Genomic DNA, 12,956 nt, shown 5'->3' with positions numbered 1-12,956 from the left:
GGGCTGTTCCAGGTCTTTGTGTGCCTGGTCCCCATAGGGCTGTTCCAGGTCTTTCCTCTGAGGGCTAATGAATCCTCACGAAGTCCGTGCCGTCTCACATAAGCAATGTACAAGGAGCCATGCCAAGTACAAGGATACATGCAATGCGTCATATTCGTGTACTCTAATGCACTCACCCTATTGCATAGTCATGATGCATGAAGTATGATAAAATATTCAGTTCTCAGATTAAAACATGAAGTTAAGTTCCACTCACCTTTAGTTATCTCTGAACTGACTCTGCAGGTTCTGACACTGGACTCACTGCTGACTTCCCTGATTCCTCTGGTCCGTACCTACACAGGTGGACTCAAATGAGGGACTAAACTCACTCAAGACCATCTCTACGAAACTCCCCAAAACCCCTCTAAACAATCCTAAAATCATCACATAAAACATGCAAAAGAAAGCTGGACAGGGCACTTTCGGCGGCAGGTTCGGCGGCCGAAACCCCACTCCAGAGACGAAACTCATGCATGTTCGGCGGCACCTTCGGCAGCCGAAGGTCTCGTCCAGAGACGAAACTCACACACTTTCGGCGGCCGAACTCCCTCTTTCGGCGGCCGAAAGTCCCTTTCTAAACCGAAAGCCTAGCTTTCGGGGGCAACCTTTGGCAGCCGAACTGCCTCCACAAAGGGTTCGGCGGCCGAACCTTCCTTCGGCGGCCGAACCTGGTTTTGCCCGAAGGACAGAACCCTGCTCTGTTTCATGCAAACTGTGCCCAAAAACCTACAAACATGCATAGCAACTACTCCCAACTAGCATATACACATATATATGCACAAAGGGGTCTAAAACTACCCTAAAACCCCAAACAAACATAGCACATACCACTTAAACATGTTTGAACACCACAAATCACCACAAACCTCACCTAACTCTAAACATGCATACTACCCATACAAACTTCATAAAACCTTTCAAAATCATCAAAGAAGCTCAGGATCTTCACTTACCTCTTAAAGAACTTGAGGATGAAGGATCCTAACGTGGAGATATGAAGAAAAGCTCTTCCAAAGCTCCAAGCTTCAAACTTTGGTTCTTTTGCTCAAAACCTTCAAAAGTCACCAAAACTCTTAAAACTCTTGAAAGATTTGATGAAAATCATGGAAAACATGAAAGTCAACGTAGGAGAGGCTGGAACTCACCTCTGGCTGCAAGTGGAGGAGAAATAACCTCCTTCCACCGACCCTTGGCCCTTTTATAGGTGGCTGGCCAGACCACCTTCGGCAGCCGAACGTGAAGCCGCAACCATGCAATGTTCGGCGGCCGAAAGTGACCTTTGGCGGCCGAACCTTTGCATTTCTCCCTTGTTAGTTTTCTGTCAAAACTCAAGTCGTTTAACACTTCAAAACATGAAAACAAGTGAAAACTTTGGAAAACATATGCATTACCCTTCTCGAGGGTTCCGACACCCGAGATTCCACCGGACTACAGGAATTCCGATGCCGGCCTCGAGCCGGGTATTACATTCTCCCCCCCTTAAGAACATTCGTCCCCGAATGTCCCGAACACAACATAAACACATAGAAAAGGGGAAAAACGAACCTTAAAACAGATATGGGTATTGCTGGAGCATGGACTCCCGAGTCTCCCAAGTGCACTCTTCTAGGTTGTGGTGGTTCCACAGCACTTTCACCATTGGTATCTCCTTGTTTCTCAGCTTTCTGATCTGGGTGTCAAGGATCCGCACTGGCTGCTCTACATAGGTGAGATCACTTAAGATTTCCACCTCCGGTTCACTAAGAACCTTCTCTGGATCTGACACAAACTTTCTCAACATAGAAACATGGAATACCGGGTGAATTCTTTCCATAGAAGCCGGTAAATCTAGCTTATACGACACAGGTCCGATCTTCTGCAAGATCTCAAAGGGACCAATGTACCGTGGGGCTAGTTTACCCTTCTTTCCAAACCGAACCACTCCCTTCATCGGAGACACCTTAAGCAATACCATATCCCCCTCCTGGAACTCTATCTGCTTCCTACGGATGTCTGCATAGCTTTTCTGTCTGCTTACAGCTGTTCTGATCCTCTCTTTGATGATAGGCACTAATTTGCTAGTTATCTCAACTAACTCTGGCCCTGCAAGAGCCTTCTCTCCTACCTCTTCCCAGCAAACAGGTGTTCGGCACTTCCTCCCATACAAAGCTTCATAAGGAGCCATCCCTATGCTAGCATGATGGCTGTTGTTGTAGGCAAACTCCACCAGAGGTAGATGCTGCCTCCAAGAACCGCCAAAGTCTAACACACACATTCTCAACATATCTTCAATGGTCTGGATGGTTCTCTCTGACTGACCGTCTGTCTGTGGATGGAAAGCAGTGCTGAAATCCAACCTTGTGCCCATTTCATTCTGCAGACTCCGCCAAAATCTGGAGGTGAACTGAGGTCCTCGATCTGATACTATCGACACTGGAACTCCATGCAACCTTACTATCTCGTCTACATACACCGGCGCCAACTTGTCCACAGAGTAGTTACTCCTGACTGGAATGAAGTGAGCAGATTTAGTGAGTCTATCCACAATCACCCATATGGAGTCTAATCTGTTAGACGTCGCCGGTAACCCCACTACAAAATCCATCGCTATGTTCTCCCATTTCCATTCTGGAATCGGCAGTGGGTTAAGCATTCCAGCCGGCTTCTGGTGCTCTAGCTTCACCCTTTGACATGTCTCGCAGGCTGACACGAACTGTGCCACTTCTCTCTTCATTGCTGGCCACCAATACACCCTTCTCAGATCTTGATACATCTTGGTGGCTCCTGGGTGAATGTTATACCTCGCATTATGAGCTTCCTTCATAATGTCTGCCTTCAAACTGCTATCATCTGGTACACATAACCTCTTACCGTGCCGAAGAATCCCCTCACCGTCAAATCTGAAGTCTGAACTGTTGCCAGACTGAACAGTCCTGGCAATCTTCACTAACTCGGGGTCTTCGTGCTGTTTCAGAGCCACTTGCTCTAGAAACACTGGTGTCACTTTCATCTGTGTGATCAAAGCACCTGTACCAGATAACTGTAACTGTAACCCTTCTTCCACGAGCTTATAGAAATCCTTCACCACCGGTCTTCTCTCTACTGTAATGTGGGATAAACTGCCAAGTGACTTTCGGCTTAAGGCATCAGCTACAACATTAGCTTTGCCCGGATGATACTGGATCTTACAATCATAATCACTGAGCAATTCTACCCACCGTCTCTGCCTCAAGTTTAACTCTCTCTGACTTAAGATGTGCTGCAGGCTCTTATGATCCGTATAGATCTCACATTTTACCCCATAGAGGTAATGCCTCCACATCTTAAGTGCAAAGATAACAGCTGCCATCTCAAGATCGTGTGTCGGATAGTTCAGCTCGTGCTTCTTCAGCTGTCTAGAAGCATAAGCTATCACTCTGTCATTCTGCATCAACACACAACCTAATCCCACTCGGGATGCATCACAGAACACTGTGAACTCTTCATCACTGATCGGCAGAGCTAACACCGGTGCTGAAGTTAACCGTCTCTTCAACTCTGCAAAACTCTCCTCACATTCCTCTGACCATACAAACTTCTGATTCTTTCTGGTCAGTCTGGTCATAGGAGCAGCTATCTTTGAGAAGTCCTGAACAAACCTCCGATAGTAGCCTGCCAAACCCAGAAAACTCTTGATCTCTGTCACTGTAGTGGGTGTAGGCCAATTGGCTACTGCCTCTACCTTTTTGGGATCTACTGCTATGCCTTCCTCTGATACAACATGTCCCAAAAAGGAAATGCTCCTTAGCCAGAATTCGCACTTGGAGAACTTGGCATACAAGCCATGCTCTCTCAAGGTTTGCAGCACTATCCGCAGATGCTGGGCATGGTCCTCTGCATTCCTGGAGTACACCAAGATATCATCAATAAAGACGATCACAAAACGATCCAAGTACTCCCTGAAAACCCTGTTCATGAGATCCATGAATGCTGCAGGGGCGTTAGTCAACCCGAACGGCATCACAAGGAACTCATAATGCCCATATCTGGTTCTGAAAGCAGTCTTGGATACATCTCCTTCCCTGATCTTCAACTGATGGTATCCAGATCTCAGATCTATTTTAGAAAAACAACCTGCTCCTGCCAGCTGGTCAAATAGATCATCGATCCTGGGTAATGGATACTTATTTTTAATAGTGACTTTGTTCAACTGTCTGTAGTCGACACAAAGTCTAAGAGGTCCATCCTTCTTTCTGACAAATAATACTGGAGCACCCTAGGGTGAGGTACTCGGGCGGATGAAACCCTTAGCTACCAAATCCTGTAACTGCTCTTTCAACTCTCGCAACTCAGCTGGTGCCATCCTGTAGGGAGGAATAGAGATCGGTCTGGCATTGGGCATCAACTCAATCTCGAACTCTATTTCCCTATCCGGTGGTAGTCCTGGAAGCTCTTCAGGAAACAAATCTAGGAAGTCTCTCACAACTGGTACTGCGGATGGTTCCCTAACCTGACTGTCTAGCTCTCTCACATAAGCTAGGAACCCCTGACACCCCTTCCGTAACATCCTACGAGCCTGGAGGGCTGATATCAAACCCCTAGGTGTCCCTCTCCTGTCTCCTCTGAAGACACATTCTGACCCATCTTGGTTTCTGACACTGACTACCTTGTCTCTACAGTTCAGGGTTGCATCATACGTAGATAACCAGTCCATCCCTAGAATGACATCAAAATCTGTCAACTCTAGAACCACCAGGTCAGCTGGAAGGTATCTACCCTCTATGCACACTGGACTGACTCGACAGACTGACTCTGCCAAAGATGGATCACATTTGGGTCCACTGACCCATAGAGGACACTCTAACTCAGACACTATCAGACCCAACCTCTCCGCAGCTCTAGAAGAAATGAAAGAGTGAGAAGCACCGGGGTCCATTAACGCATACACCTCTGAACACCCAATGATGAGATTACCTGACACCACCGTGTTCGACGTGTCTGCCTCCTGCTGAGTCAGGGTGAAAATCCGTGCTGGGGCTGACGGACCTGCACCTCGGGAACCCATCCCTGATGAAGAGGCTGCCCCTCTTCCTCTTCCTCTGCCACTGCTTGGTGGTATGGCTGAAGCTACTGGCTGGACTACACTGCCCGTACTCATCTGCTGGGATGGTGCAACCAAAGTCGCCTAAGGACATTCCCGTGCATAATGTCCCTCCTGCCCACATCTATAGCAGGCTGTGGATCCCAACTGACAAGCTCCTCTATGCTGTTTGCCACACCTCTTGCACACTGGAAAATCTGCGCCAGAACTGGAGCCACTACTCATTCCCAGACCCGACTTAAGCCTGTTCCAAAACTTGCCTCTCTTTCCTCTGAATTTCTCCCATCTCTTCTTACTTGCACTTGCTGTACTCTGTGCGGAGGAACCGGGTTTAACACCAGAAGACTGTGCCTTGACTACACCTTGACTTATGGCACTGGCCTCCATCTTTCTAGCAGCATCCACAATAGAGTGGAAACTTTCCTTCTCCGCATGAAGAATCAAAGAGAAATACCTGGGATGAAGCCTTGTGGCATATCTCTTTGCCTTCTTCTGATCTGTATCATATGCCTGACCGACATAGGGCAACAATTCCAGGAACTTATCTTCACCTTACTTCCCCCTGAAGAACTGGGTTGCTGTGCTTCCACAACAGGGGCTACGGGTTCAGGAGGTGGTGGTGGAGGAACTGGTTCCCTCACTTCAGGCTGTAATGGACTTGGATGAACAGGTGGGGGTGGATACATGTGATGATATGGTGGATAAAAGGAAGGATAGGGCATATATGGCATGTAGGGTGGATATGGGGCAAAACTGGAGTAATCCGACGTGCCTCCCATCGGATACTCTGGGCCCTGAGGAAAGGGTGGATAGCCAAACCCCGAGGCCTGCATGCCTCCCTGGGACTCCCCCATACCTTCTTCTGACCTTCCTACACCCATGCTTACATCTCTACTCTGATCCTCTTCCATCACACCTCTTTCTTCTACTGACCTTCCCCCTCTGCTTACTCCTCTCCTGCTCTCGTCAGAAGACCTTCTAGGGTCTCGTGACGTTCCTTCCCTGCTTGACCTGTGAGATCTTGCCCTTGGCAAGGCAGGTGGACGAGCAGCTGTACCCGCACTTACAGGTGGGACTCCAGTCAATCTCGCGGATCGACGAGTTCCTCGCATCGTCACTCTCTGGAAAACAACAAATCACATAACACATCAGCAACACATATAAAACATGCACATGCATAACTCATGGCATTGCACGTCAGCAGAACATCCTATCCTCGTGGACATGTTTTTCCTATGGTGCTTGACCTGCTAAACCTCTCTATGAGCCCAACTTTCTCTATAGGTCCGACCATATGAACCTAGGGCTCTGATACCAATCTGTAACAGCCCGGAAACCGAACTGCCACCGGCACTAGGATCCAGATCGACTTAAGGTCGCCGGGACCCGTAGTAAGCCTGCTATCCTGTCTGTATACCTGTGAAATCCCATACATGATCATACATTTGCTGTAAAAACATAAAAGTTTTCTTCATTCCAAGGCTTACCCTGTGCATGCACTCTCTCTGTGCTCTACTAATCCCTACTAGAGCTCCTCATGGCTCTAGGCGGATCAAACTCATAATGTTAAGCCTGGTTTTGCTCATAAACAGACAACAATAAAGAAACATACACAAACTGATCATGTGACTCCACAAAGGGATTACAAGTCTTATAATTCAAGCACTATGCTATACACTGTACATATACACTATCTCTTTACAATTACATGTCCACACTAGCTATTACAAGACTCTGTACTCTTTCTGTACCCTGCTGACCTGTCTCTGACCTCTGAACCTGCACAACTGGAGTTAGGGGAGAGGGATGAGCTACTATAGCCCAGTGAGTAGAATAGAAATAAAATACCAGGTGAGAAAACATGCTCTCATGGAATGCAACACATAATCACATCACCTCGGCCGGACGGATCAAAACTCCCTCTATCTCATCTGGGGTACCTGAGTACCATTTGCCTGGTCCCCGTAGGGCTGTTCCAGGTCTTTGTGTGCCTGGTCCCCATAGGGCTGTTCCAGGTCTTTCCTCTGAGGGCTAATGAATCCTCACGAAGTCCGTGCCATCTCACATAAGCAATGTACAAGGAGCCATGCCAAGTACAAGGATACATGCAATGCGTCATATTCGTGTACTCTAATGCACTCACCCTATTGCATAGTCATGATGCATGAAGCATGATAAAATATTCAGTTCTCAGATTAAAACATGAAGTTAAGTTCCACTCACCTTTAGTTATCTCTGAACTGACTCTGCAGGTTCTGACACTGGACTCACTGCTGACTTCCCTGATTCCTCTGGTCCGTACCTACACAGGTGGACTCAAATGAGGGACTAAACTCACTCAAGACCATCTCTACGAAACTCCCCAAAACCCCTCTAAACAATCCTAAAATCATCACATAAAACATGCAAAAGAAAGCTGGACAGGGTACTTTCGGCGGCAGGTTCGGCGGCCGAAACCCCACTCCAGAGACGAAACTCATGCATGTTCGGCGGCACCTTCGGCAGCCGAAGGTCTCGTCCAGAGACGAAACTCACACACTTTCGGCGGCCGAACTCCCTCTTTCGGCGGCCGAAAGTCCCTTTCTAAACCGAAAGCCTAGCTTTCGGGGGCAACCTTTGGCAGTCGAACTGCCTCCACAAAGGGTTCGGCGGCCGAACCTTCCTTCGGCGGCCGAACCTGGTTTTGCCCGAAGGACAGAACCCTGCTCTGTTTCATGCAAACTGTGCCCAAAAACCTACAAACATGCATAGCAACTACTCCCAACTAGCATATACACATATATATGCACAAAGGGGTCTAAAACTACCCTAAAACCCCAAACAAACATAGCACATACCACTTAAACATGTTTGAACACCACAAATCACCACAAACCTCACCTAACTCTAAACATGCATACTACCCATACAAACTTCATAAAACTTTCAAAATCATCAAAGAAGCTCAGGATCTTCACTTACCTCTTAAAGAACTTGAGGATGAAGGATCCTAACGTGGAGATATGAAGAAAAGCTCTTCCAAAGCTCCAAGCTTCAAACTTTGGTTCTTTTGCTCAAAACCTTCAAAAGTCACCAAAACTCTTAAAACTCTTGAAAGATTTGATGAAAATCATGGAAAACATGAAAGTCAACGTAGGAGAGGCTGGAACTCACCTCTGGCTGCAAGTGGAGGAGAAATAACCTCCTTCCACCGACCCTTGGCCCTTTTATAGGTGGCTGGCCAGACCACCTTCGGCAGCCGAACGTGAAGCCGCAACCATGCAATGTTCGGCGGCCGAAAGTGACCTTCGGCGGCCGAACCTTTGCATTTCTCCCTTGTTACTTTTCTGTCAAAACTCAAGTCGTTTAACACTTCAAAACATGAAAACAAGTGAAAACTTTGGAAAACATATGCATTACCCTTCTCGAGGGTTCCGACACCCGAGATTCCACCGGACTACAGGAATTCCGATGCCGGCCTCGAGCCGGGTATTACATTCTCCCCCCCTTAAGAACATTCGTCCCCGAATGTCCCGAACACAACATAAACACATAGAGTCCAGTGAACAGAATAATAAAACATTTAATTTAAAACTCATGATCTCATGGAATGCATCACTTCACAGACAAATCACATCAAGGATGGTTTTGTCACCAATAGTCCTCTACATATCCAATAGTGCCAGGGGCGTAGAATGGGCCTCGACCTGGTCTTTCTCTTAACATATCATAACATAACATAACATTCCAATAATGCTAGGGGCGTAGAATGGGCCTCGACCTGGTCTTTCTCTTAACATAGTGCCAGGGGCATAGAATGGGCCTCGACCTAGACTTCCATACCATACCATAACACATCATATAATACGAGGACTAAAGGATCATCCAATACCCATCCACATCATCATCATATTATGCAATGCAACATATTCGTGAATTCTAATGCAACAATCTAATATATTTCATGGTATTCATGATGCATGAACATGCTCAAAGACTGATTTATTTACTTTGAAACATATAGAGTTATTCTACTCACCTCTGGCAAGCTCTGACAGACACTGAAGTAGCTGACTCACTGCTGAGGTCCTCGGTTCCTCGGGTCCGAACCTACACAGGTGGACTCAAATGAGGGACCAAACAAATATGAACACGACTCTAAAATACTTCCCAAAAACCCCCTAAAACACCATAAAAGAATCATAGAAAACATGCAAAAGAAGGCTGAACAGGGCACTTTCGGCGGCAGGTTCGGCGGCCGAAAGTCCCTCCAGAGCCGAAAGTCATGCACCTTCGGCGGCACTTTCGGCGGCCGAAGGTTCTCTCCAGAGACGAAACTCATGCATGTTCGGCGGGTCGAAAGTCCCTTCCAGAGCCGAAAGTCCACTTTTGGGGGCAGGGTTCAGCAGCCAAAGGCTGGCCTCCACAGGCAGGTTCGGCGGCCGAAAGTCCTTTCGGCTGCCGAACCTGAGTTCTTCCAAAGGGTAGAACTCAGCCATCCACATGCACAAAATACCTCTCAAACCATACAATCATGCATTTACCTATTCTACAACAAGCAAACTCAAGCCAACAAGCCTATAGGGGTCTCAAACTATCCTAAACCCCAACTACAACACATCAAACATACATAAACATCATACATTGCCCAAAAACTCAACATAAACCCATAAACTCAAAAATAACCTAAACATGCATTTCTACCCCATAAATCTTCATAGAACTTGCTTAAAACATAAAATGAGCTAAAGATCTACTCTTACCTCTTGAAGATCGAGAGGAGAGGCGATCTAACTCGGAGATGGGAGAGATCTCGCTCCTTTGGTCTCCAAGCTCCAAAACTTGCTCTTTTGCTAAAAAATCTTCAAACCAAGTCAAAACTCATAAGAAATCATGAAAACTCAAAGGAAGAAGCTCAAAATCAACAAGGGACGGCAGAGAGCTCACCTTGGCCGAAAATGGGGAGAAAAGCTCGCCCGTTTCGGACAAGGGACCCCTTTATAGGTGGCTGGCCAGGCCACTTTCGGGGGCCTAACGTGCCTCCGCATGCATGCCATGTTCGGCGGCCGAACATAAGGTTCGGCGGCCGAACCTGGACTTCCCCCACTTATGCCTTCGGGGGCCTAAAGCACTCCCGAAGCGCATGCATGTTCGGCAGCCGAACTTGAGGTTCGGTGGCCGAACTTGAATCTTCCTCCAAGGTTATTTTTATGGAAAAACTCATTTTCTTTCTTGCTTAAAACTATAAAATACATTAAAACATTTTATGAAAACATGATTTTACCCTTCTAGAGGTCTCCGACATTCGAGATTCCACCGGACGGTAGGAATTCCGATACCGGAGTCTAGCCGGGTATTACATAAAAAATCACAAATTTGCATAAGAAATGATGCAAAATCTGGTTCATAAGTCGCATGAACGTGCTAGGTGCATTTGTCAAACCAAACGACATAACCAGTTACTCGTACAAGCCTTCCTTAGTTTTGAAGGCTGCCTTCCATTCATCTCTCTCCTTAATGCGAACTTGATGGTAACCACTTTTAAGGTCGATCTTAGAGAAAACTTTAAACCCTGATAACTGATCCAACATGTCATCCAGTCGAGGAATAGGAAATCAATATTGAACCGTAATTTTGTTGATGGCGCTACTATCTACACACATTCTCCAAGTTGCATATTTCTTTGGAGCTAATAAGGCATGGATTCCGTAGGGGCGAATGCTCTCCCAAATATGCCCCTTCTTTAATAACTCTTCAACCTATTCTTGGAGGATTTTACTCTCCTTTAGACTCATCTTGTAATGAGGTAGATTTGATAATTTTGATCTAGGAATGAGATCAATCTGATGTTGAATATCCCGCAAAGGTGGAAGCTTTGAGAGTTCCTCCATTACCCTAGGAAACTCCTTCAAAAGCTCTTTAACGGGTGGTGGTAAAATGGTGCATCCTCCACTACACCTCTTGCTCTCACCAATAAAGCCAGTGTGCGTCTAGATTTCTCTATTGCACCTAATAGCCTTTGCACTCTCGTAGAAACAGCAATAGCAATAACAGTTTTTTTCCCTTCCACTTTAGAATGTTTTGCAGAACCAGAAGGTAAAATGGTAATCTTTTTTTGATTCCATGTAAACATGTATAAATTTTAATTCTCCTTATGCAATGCATCAACATCAAACTGCCAAGGTCAACCTAACAAAATTCTATAGCAATCCATATCCACAACATCGCAATTAACAAATTCAATGTAAGATTTACCAATCAAAATAGGCACGCTGCAGATTCTGTTGACTTAAATCGTCGAACCTTCATTAATCCACCCAAATTTGTATGGCGAAGGGTGAGGCTGTGTAGGCAATTGCAGCTTTTCCACCAATTGCTTAGCTATTAGATTTTCACAGCTGCAACTATCGATAATTAGCCTGTAAATCGCTTCTCCTACTTGACACTTCGCCAGAAAAATCTTCCTCCTTTGCATCTCATCCTCCTGTTTTGTCGAGCATAGAATTTTCTTCACCACATAAGTGAACTCTCCATCTTCAGAACCAGCAATAGATCCATCATCATCACCCACTTTCTCCTCAGATTCAACCACCTACTCAATCACATTAACCTGTCGGCGATTATTATTAACTTCTCTGTGTTTTGGATAATTATTTGATCGATGACCAGGTTGTCTGCAACGATAACATATGTCTCCCTTTGGTTTTTGATGAGGATTGGTTTTGCCTCCTTTGTCTGCTGTAGTGGTGACTGCTTTTCTCTTACTGTCTCTCCTTTCTTCCACAGTATTCTGAGGATTGCCAGAATTTACAACTCTAGAAGGTTGTTAGCTATAGTTACCTCTATATTGCTGAGTTCTTGTCGAACTAGAATTTCTATAATTAAAATTCTGATTAGACTGATGTCGAGACTGCCAATCAACACATTCTTCCGCTCTTTTTGCCATCTCAATGGCATCTGCCAAAGTGAAAGTCACAGCTACTCCCATCATACAATGAATTTTGTGATTCAGGCCCCTCTAATAATGAGCAACCTGCTGGGCTTCGTTCTCACAGTTTTCACACCTCTCCTGCAACCTAAAAAACTCCTCTGTAACGACCCGAAAATCCGGACCGCTACCGGCGCTAGGATCCAGATCGGCGTAAGGCCGCCGGGACCCGTAGCAAGCCTAACATAACCTGTAATCCTGTTTAATCCCATACATGATCAACAATACTCATAAACCTATAAACATTCTCATATAACAACCAAGCTCAACCTGTACATAAACATAAACATAACATAAACCTCCACTGGAGCCCTCATCAAAATGCTCCAATGGGGTATCTCATCATACATAAGCTTGGCTGAAACATAACCTCATATCTCATATCATAAAGACCATGTACATACAAGTGGGATTAACAATCTGTAATGGTCAAGCACAACTCTATCCTCAATATTCAAAATTTCACAACATAACTTAAAACTCTTTTACATTACATCATAATACAATTGTCATGTCCACAATCTAACTATTACATAACATCACTTCATACTCTGGCTAACCTCCTGGTCTACCCTGTACCTGCACATCTGGGGTTAGGGGAGAGGGGTGAGCTAAAAAGCCCAGTGAGCAGAATAGAGAAAACATATATTAAATATTTCATGCTTCCATGAAATGCAACACATCACAAACATATCACATAAGGATGGTATTGTCACCTATAGTCCTCATCATAGTCCAATCATGCCAGGGGCGTAGAATGGGCCTCACTGGTCTTTCTCTTACATACATAACATAACATAACATTCCAATATGCCAGGGGCGTAGAATGGGCCTCACTGGTCTTTCTCTTAACATAGTCCAGGGGCGTAGAATGGGCCTCACTGGTAA

Source organism: Manihot esculenta, chromosome 8 (assembly GCF_001659605.2).
Source record: "Manihot esculenta cultivar AM560-2 chromosome 8, M.esculenta_v8, whole genome shotgun sequence".
In the NCBI taxonomy this organism is placed as follows: domain Eukaryota; kingdom Viridiplantae; phylum Streptophyta; class Magnoliopsida; order Malpighiales; family Euphorbiaceae; genus Manihot; species Manihot esculenta.
This window is presented reverse-complemented; position numbering follows the sequence as displayed.